This window comes from Sebastes umbrosus, chromosome 18 (assembly GCF_015220745.1).
Source record: "Sebastes umbrosus isolate fSebUmb1 chromosome 18, fSebUmb1.pri, whole genome shotgun sequence".
Taxonomy (NCBI): Eukaryota; Metazoa; Chordata; class Actinopteri; order Perciformes; family Sebastidae; genus Sebastes; species Sebastes umbrosus.
Genome location: NC_051286.1, coordinates 23,550,525 through 23,558,860, shown reverse-complemented (window position 1 = coordinate 23,558,860; position 8,336 = coordinate 23,550,525).

Sequence of the window (8,336 nt, the reverse complement as noted above, 5' to 3'; positions counted from 1 at the left end):
GATGCACATTACAAATATACATTAGATTATGAGATTATGAGGACAAAAGACTCATGATTTAGTGAATGCATTTATTTTTTTCATCCAAAACACCCTGGTAGATATGGATAAAATAATATACACATGCAAAAGTCTCATTAAAGTCTTTTTTTTTTTAATGCCTGATTGCAGAAGGCAACATGTGAAGTCAGTATTAATCTAACTAGACAATTTTATTTTAATTTGTTACCCACATGTCATTTAACACTTAGCCTATACCGTAGCTGTATTCTGAACTAATGACACACACACACAAAAAAGATTAAAATGTGATATTTTTACCAGCTGTCGTCAAAAGCATTTCTGTTTGAAATTCCCTGACGTGAAATCATTTGGAAATCCCCTTCTTAAACTATGCGTCCTGCCTGTGCTGCACAGTGAAACATGATACCAGAGCTAATGGAGCACAAGTTGCAGTGCAGATGTGTAAACTCTAGGGAGCAGTAGACTACAAGCCATTAAACTCCTTCCAGGGAGCTTAACAGATGGTGCTGTACTGTATGAAGCACTCCATCACGCCAGCAAAGACCTGGTTAGGAGAGTGAGAATACTGTAATTATATGTCATATGCATATTCACTGCAGGCCTGTATGTAATTAATTGCAAGTTAATTTTTAAAAAAGCACAATCTCAATGAGAGAACTGTCCCTCTGTGTCTGGCAAAAGTGAACTATGTCTCACAGCCATGTACACTTTAATAACTTCCTGAAATACCCTGTTCATAAGAAGCCTCCACATCAGTATCAGTATATAGTGTATGCCATACACACTTTCTATGAGAGTAAAGAAGAAACGAATCAGAAGCCTCGGGCGAAGTTTTAGAATCAGGAGAAAAGTTGTAAGTAGATTTGTTCAAACTTTCGGATATATCATATGATTCTCGCTATATAATTTCTGCCTCCAAGCTCAGATTTAAATGACCAGTAAAGGTAAAGGTACAATTATAAAGATTAAAGTAAGTTATGGAGGGGGTTCTGGCTGGTTTCAGGGGAGTGTGTGGGTGGGATACAGCTTCTCTGGAAATGGAGAAAACGGAGCAGAGGAATGTCCCGGTCCGACCCATTTGAATATTACATCATTTGTGTAAAAAAGCGAAATGGTGTTCTGTTTGCAAAATTCCCACTCTGTTAGGGCCTTTTAATGGAATTTCCCAAATAAGTTGGAGTGTGTTGGGTCCACTGTGGGCAGCTAATAATTAATCATCCCATTCCAGCGCCTCGGAGCAGCCAACGTACATAAACCTGGTCGGGTTGCGGTGTAGGAGGGGACACACCTAAATGAGGAAAGATGAATGTATTCAGTTAATCATCATAGTGCTGCTGGTGTAGTCTTAATGTGATTATGTGTTTGTGGCTGTGTGGATGTACAGTATGAGTCAATTGACACAGGTTGAGGGAATGTGGGAGAGTTCTATATTAATATGAAGATTAAAATAGAAACTACTACCTACACAGGTCAAGCCTTTATGTGATCCCCCTCATTTGAGAGAAGTGAATTAATATCGCCGCCATAATGATGCAACAAGACATTAATGTTGCTGCTTTTAGATTTAGGAGCATCATGGGAAAAATATGCTTTTGTACACTGCTGCAGTTCTCTGGGATGGTTTTCATATTTTTAACCCTGTCTTTCCTGACATCCATCTTTCACCTCTCCCCAATAGGAACAAAATGGAATTAAGCATTATTAGCTTTATTATGTTTTATGCTCAACAATTTTAACGCTATAGGATGGGGTGATTGCAGTCGTGTGTTTACCTTTATTACTGTCAAATAAATCTCTTAAGAAGTTTGTTACACTTTTAAATATTGTTGTTATGTGTGTTTGTACAAATGCACTAGACACAAGTTCACGCTATGTACTTGTGTCTGAATAAAAATATACATGAATTTAAACATATGTGCAAATAATTTAAATTAATAAACTATTAGCAATTAATTAAAGTAATTGTAAATCAAACTACTTACCTGTTTAATACAGTTTAGTAAAAGTAGACATACAAAATGTAAAACTCTTTTGTATTCAAAGATTTACTTGAGTAAAGTGTTAACATATCAAAAATAAAAGTTCATACATATGCAGAGAGTTATATTATTATTATATAGCATATAATGTAATTTGATATTACTGATGCATTAATGTGTCAGCATTTTACTATAACAATGCAACATATACAGTATAAGCTGATCAAATGCTTTGAATGTAAGCTGTCAAATAAATGCAGTAGGAGTCAAAAGTACAATAATTAGCATGAACTGGAAATAATTGAGTAAAGTACCACAAAATTGTACTAAGTACAGTACTCTTAAATTAAATGTAGATTTGCTTTTCACCTTTTTTACCCAGTCTTGTCTGATTTAAAGTGCTGCCATTTAACCATTCCAACGAGGACCACGATGGAAATAAGTTTTTAGCTTTATGACATTCTTATCTTCAAAAATTCCAATTGTATATCAGGATACAACTAGACATAATTAGCATGTTGTGCTCACATTTGCAAAACACTCAACTACAACTAAAGTCTATGTAAGAAAAAAATCAAATCAAGCTGGTTACCAGAAAATTATAATAATGATAATTTACTCAAAGACTTCACACTTTTAATATGCGTGCTTGATGGCCCCTACGGTGACCCTGGTGACCTTGGCAGCAGCTGATGGTGACGGCTGGTCCTGTATTATAGCATATTTTTAGTCCTTTTTCAGTCCTACATGATTCTCTGATTTAGTAAAGAAATCTACAGATTTTGTGAATTCAGTATTGGGCAGATAATATGTGGAACTATTTAACAGTATGACTATTTGTGTCTTTCTTTTATCCTACTCACCATGTGAGCCTATAACATTTCTCTCCTCCGTCACGCTGGTTTGCAGGAGTGTAACCAGAGTGCTCTCTTTAACAGATTGGAGTCAGATTGGATCTATGCACACACCCAACAACCAGATGCTCCATGGTTTATGCTGCTGTGTGATGGCCCGGGAATCCTCAATGATGTCATTCACAGCGCCGTAATGCTTTACGAACATGCTATATTCCTGAAACAGACTGTTGTACGTTCTACGAAATATTGGCCAGAAACATCTCTAACAGCCTGTTTATATCACATGCCCGTCAATCATTCTGCTCTCTATGACCCCTCTATTAAATCTAAGTCTAAAGTAGCTTCATAACAAGACCAGAGGATTGGCTAATTGAGTCTTCAAAAGCTTTGATATTTAGAATTAAAAAAAAAAAAAAAAAAAAAATGTGTTTGATAAAGCTGCCTTCTTCTAAATGGAAAAATAAAAGTTTTCCCGTCTAATTTCAAACTTCAAAGCATATCTTCCCCGACAAAATTTAGGTCATATTCCCACAGTGAATAAGCATTGTGAGACTCCCTCTTTGAATTGTAATCAAGTTGAGGTCCGCAAGTAAACACGTTTGTCTCCGCAGCGGCGAACACGTCTCTCCTGTGACTTCAAACAGCAGAACTTAAGAGACTGTACTGTTGATTGTGTGCAACATTTGCTTTGAAGATGTCGCTGAACAAAAAGCAAGATGCTTGTTAATAATGATCCTTTTTGTTTTGTTAAATGCACGAGAAATTTGTTACATTCAGTAGGTTTACACACACTAAAGAAACCCAGAAAATGAATGCACTATAATAACCTGGTTACTGTACAATCCGTGTATACATGCGGCAGATCAGTAGTCATATTCCTCCCCTATACCCCTGACTTTAACCAGGCATCTTATATACATGGCGTATAAAGCTGCACTCATCAGCATTTTATATTAACAATGTATTAAATGTGTAACGTGAAAAATGTCGCTTGTAAAAAACTAACAGAGAATTATCACCCAACTCTGCAGTTCCCCTCAGCAATATTGTTTTTAGGGCTGTCAAAGTTAACGTGATAATAACGTGTTAACGCAAGTTCGATTTAACGTCACTAATTTCTTTAACGCATTAACACAACTTGCATTTTTTTAAGTTGTATCAGGCTCAGTTTTAAAGCTAGAGTGAAGATACTGGCATCATATGGAACTAGGAATCCATTGGTACCATCCATGTCATACTAGCTTGTCGTGAAGGACATTAAATAACGCTTAAAAATTCTGCTAAATTTTGGCGAGGAAAAACAGGCATGGCCATTTTCAAAGGGGTCCTTTGACCTCTGACCTCCAGATAGGCGAATGAAAATGGGTTCTATGGGTACCCACGAGTCTCCCCTTTACAGACATGCTCACTTTATGATAATCACATGCAGTTTGGGGCAAGTCATAGTCAAGTCAGCACACTGACACACTGACAGCTGTTGTTGTCTGTTGGGCTGCAGTTTGCCATGTTATGATTTGAGCATATTTTTTATGCTAAATGTAGTACCTGTGAGGATTATTGGAGCAGGCAGCCAGAAACTCAACTCCAAATGAACTCTAATGTTGTTCTGTGTCTGTTGGATATGTAAATATGAAACTGTTAGCTAACATGTTGCAACACAGCAACATTATAATGTGATAATATGTCAGCTCGTCTGCAGCTTGTTGCATTGTCCTCAAGTGGCCAAAGAAAAATAAAATCAATGAATGCAGCTTTTAAAGCGTCAGTAGGCAACAATTTTTTGGCATCATTGGGCAAAAATTCCATAATAACCTTTCAGCATATTGTAATTCAAGTGTTCTGAGAGAAAACTAGACTTCTGCACCTCCTCATGGCTCTGTTTTCAGGCTTTAGAAAATCTAGCCCGTGACGGGAGACTTTGACCAATCAGAGGTCATTTCAGAGAGAGAGCGTTCCTATTGGCTGTGCTCCGGCTGGTGGGCGGTGCTTGGTATTTCCTTAACTTGATCTCAACGTGGCTGCCGGGTCACAAACTTTCTCATACAGCTACACTGTACACCACAAGATGTTTCTGAAATATTTGAGGAGAGAAATAGGCATTAACGTAACAGAATACTGATTCATATTTGATCAGCGCTGCCTAGTTTGACCATTTGATCGGAGTTTGCGAGTGATTGACAGCTGGCTCTCATAGACGGCAGCTGGACAGCAGACTCCAGATCAGCTCTGATTGGTTGTTTTCCTCCGGTCTGTGAAATCCTGAAGATGCCATTAGGAGCACCGGAGGACACAGAGGAACATGATTTTTTTCAGATTACCTGTCTCATGCACTACTGTCAGGATATAGTGACCCTTTTATGAAAAATAACTTTTTTTAATCATATTTGCTCCATTTCTACCCTCTGCAGCTTTGCACAAAGTTGTCAGTAACACGTTAATTATGATTAATTACAACTTGGATTTTTATTTTTGTAGCTCCGGCCATTGCTTTTATTGGTACTACGGTACAAGCCAAAAGCTAATCAGTAAGTCAGGCTGCAAGCTGTGGCGGATATTCACAATGGAGAGAATACTTTTACCAGTATATCCTTTATTTCTCAGGTTTCTTAACAACTGATAGAACCAATGGAGCCATGGAAATAAAAGCCATGTTGTAATAAACCATAGTTTGCATTTGAGTGCAGGTAAACACACAGATTTTCATGGTGTGTTGTTGTTTATTGAAATTCTGAAAGTTCAGCCAGCCATAAATCTGACTCGGTCTTGCCCCCCCATCTTTTTCGGCTAAAAATAGCGCTGAGTTAGCATGAGGCCTGTTACTGACACCAGGCAGCTCCAGGTGGATTCAGCCTTCCAATGGCGTTGACATCTCAGCTCTCATCTCTCTCTCTGATTCCTCGAGGTGGAGGTGGGTGGTGGTAGCTCTCTGACAGTGATTATAGCGGTTGGTGGTGGTGGCCACATGTAGGTGGAACTTATTCATTCAGGCCAAACAGTCAGTCTATCGCAGGAGAAACTGCATTCATTTCTGGCCCAAAAAAAAATGGACGAAAAAACAAACAAGTAGTAGAAAACACATTTGGAGTGTTTCTTTCAAAGTATATTGAGCTCCTACCCAAGTTAAATTTAGGTCCTTTTATACCCACTTCAAAAGACAGCAGTGCCCCGCGGCGAAGAGCCCCAGTTAGGTCAGGATTTAAAAAAAAAAGAAGAAGCTTGAGTGTCTTTAGCCCTGGGCTAATTTCACTGATTGCAATATAAAAAGGTGTGCTGAGGTCACAGCATATAGAAACGTTTTACTGTATACTTAGCTAATTTAACAGTATTTCAATAGCGTATCTGCCGAATCAGACAGAGCGGCGGCGGTAGCTGGCAAAGAGAAGCAGCAAAGCGGGAGTGAGGCAGACAATCTGAGAGAGGGGAATAGAGAGAATGCGTCAGCTGGTCCAAGTCTCTGCTATAGCTGGAGAGGTTATGGGTGTGCACGCTGCTGCCAAGTGTAATGAGGGTGCAGCACAATGACCACCAATCCACACACACACACACACATACACACACACACACACATGCATGCTCCAATGATTTCACTCAACTTTCTTCTGTTTGGGAACACTCCGTGACCTCATAGCACGAAACACACAAGTGCTTCTTAAAAGATCATTTCATACAAACGACTAAAAATACCCACTCGTTTGAGGATGCCTTATAAAGAAACAGCTTTCAGTCATCTCAGCAAGCGAGCTACTGATGTCATCTCAGCTGACAAAAATCAAACCTACGAACAAGTTTTAGGGGTCAGGGTAACATTTCTGTGGAGGATTTTGGAGCTTCACACTGCATTTTTTGTGGTGCTCCATCTAGACACAAGACTCCAAAGACTCATTATAGGTTGGATTTTCATTTTTTGCTGTCTGCAGTTCCGAACATTGTAGAGATATGTTCTTTTCATCTGTTCAGATTTATGCACATTCTTTCTGTCCTCCTATCACCATTTTACAGTAAATTATCACAGGAAAGGGGAGGAAAGGAAAGGAATTGAAAGGGAAGGGAAGGGGAAAGAATGCAAAAGGACTACAGGCAAAGGAAAGGAGAGGAAAGGAAAGAATGGGACAGTCAAGGGGAAGGCAATTGAAAGAAAAGCAAAGTACGGATAGGGAAAGGAAAGAAATGAAGGAAGAGAAAGGTAAAGAAAGCTTTTGAGATGTGAGTTGCCAGTTCAGTTCTAGTTCATGAGAGGATGAGTCTATCATCCTCCTTTGGCAAGGTCTATGTCCCGCGTCCTTGGGCTCCAGATTGCTTGGATCTGTCATACTGGGCAAGAGACAAATTCCATCAGCAGATGTCATGGTACTGTTGTGGGTAAGGGACCTTGAATGATGGGTACATATTATTCTGTTGCACACACGGCCCACTAGAAAGCAGGCCAAAATCACAGTGCGATATTTGCTATAGAAGAAAGTTGGAACAAACAGCAAACTGAATGTCTGAACAATCCACTGCAGATCAATGGTGACGATCTACCCAGACAACAAGGAACATACCCTCTACCGACCACCAGGTTGGAATATTACATCACAGTCAATATCAACACAATGCCTGAGCTAAACTGGGCTGTATTTACTGATAAATAATTGACTTTTCACCCTCTCAACTCCCCCAATGATCCCTCTCCCTCTTGTTCACATAGATTCAGCTGCATGTTCTACATCAGCCATTTAGCACACATTAAATCGAGTCTTTTACACGTCAGCTTGTCAGCCCCCAAAGTACTGGTTAGCTACTGTCCTGCTGTTTCCACAATAAACTTTTGGCACAGATAACACAGTACAAGCTTCCAATAAAAATGGTTAAAAGTTTGAACAACATGATCGTCAAGAGGATGTAACAGAGATGCTAAAATGAACAGTTTACGCCCCCAGATTGCTTATCATCATTACATCAGTTGAGCTGTTAATGAGTGTGTATGAGGGATGGCGGGTGTCTATGTGGGGTTTGAATTAAATACTGACTGCCTGACTGACTGGAAGAGGATGTATAGAATACATGCAGTCCATGACCATTGTTCTAGGAAACAACAAAGATTTTCCTTCATATTATCCCAACTCCATCTCCTCGGTGATACTGCTACAGGCTGCTGCAATAGTGCCAGTCCCTCTCAACGAACCTGGAGATTCATTTGAGATGCAGCTCAGCACTGTGTCAAGTTGTTCTAGTCATACATTGGAAATAAACATGAATGAATGAATGAATTATTTAAAATAAATAGTAAAAGTGTTTAAGGGTTTAAAACATTATGATTGAAGTATATGATAGTCATTTCCATACTCTATTATGTCTCATAAGTTGTTGCAGCATTTTTGGGGTTGATACCATTTGTTACACAGATTTGGTGCTAAATTTAACCATTTTTTACCACTCGAGAATTAATAAAAATGATCCATAATCCCTCCAAAATACCACATTAAGACACCGAGAC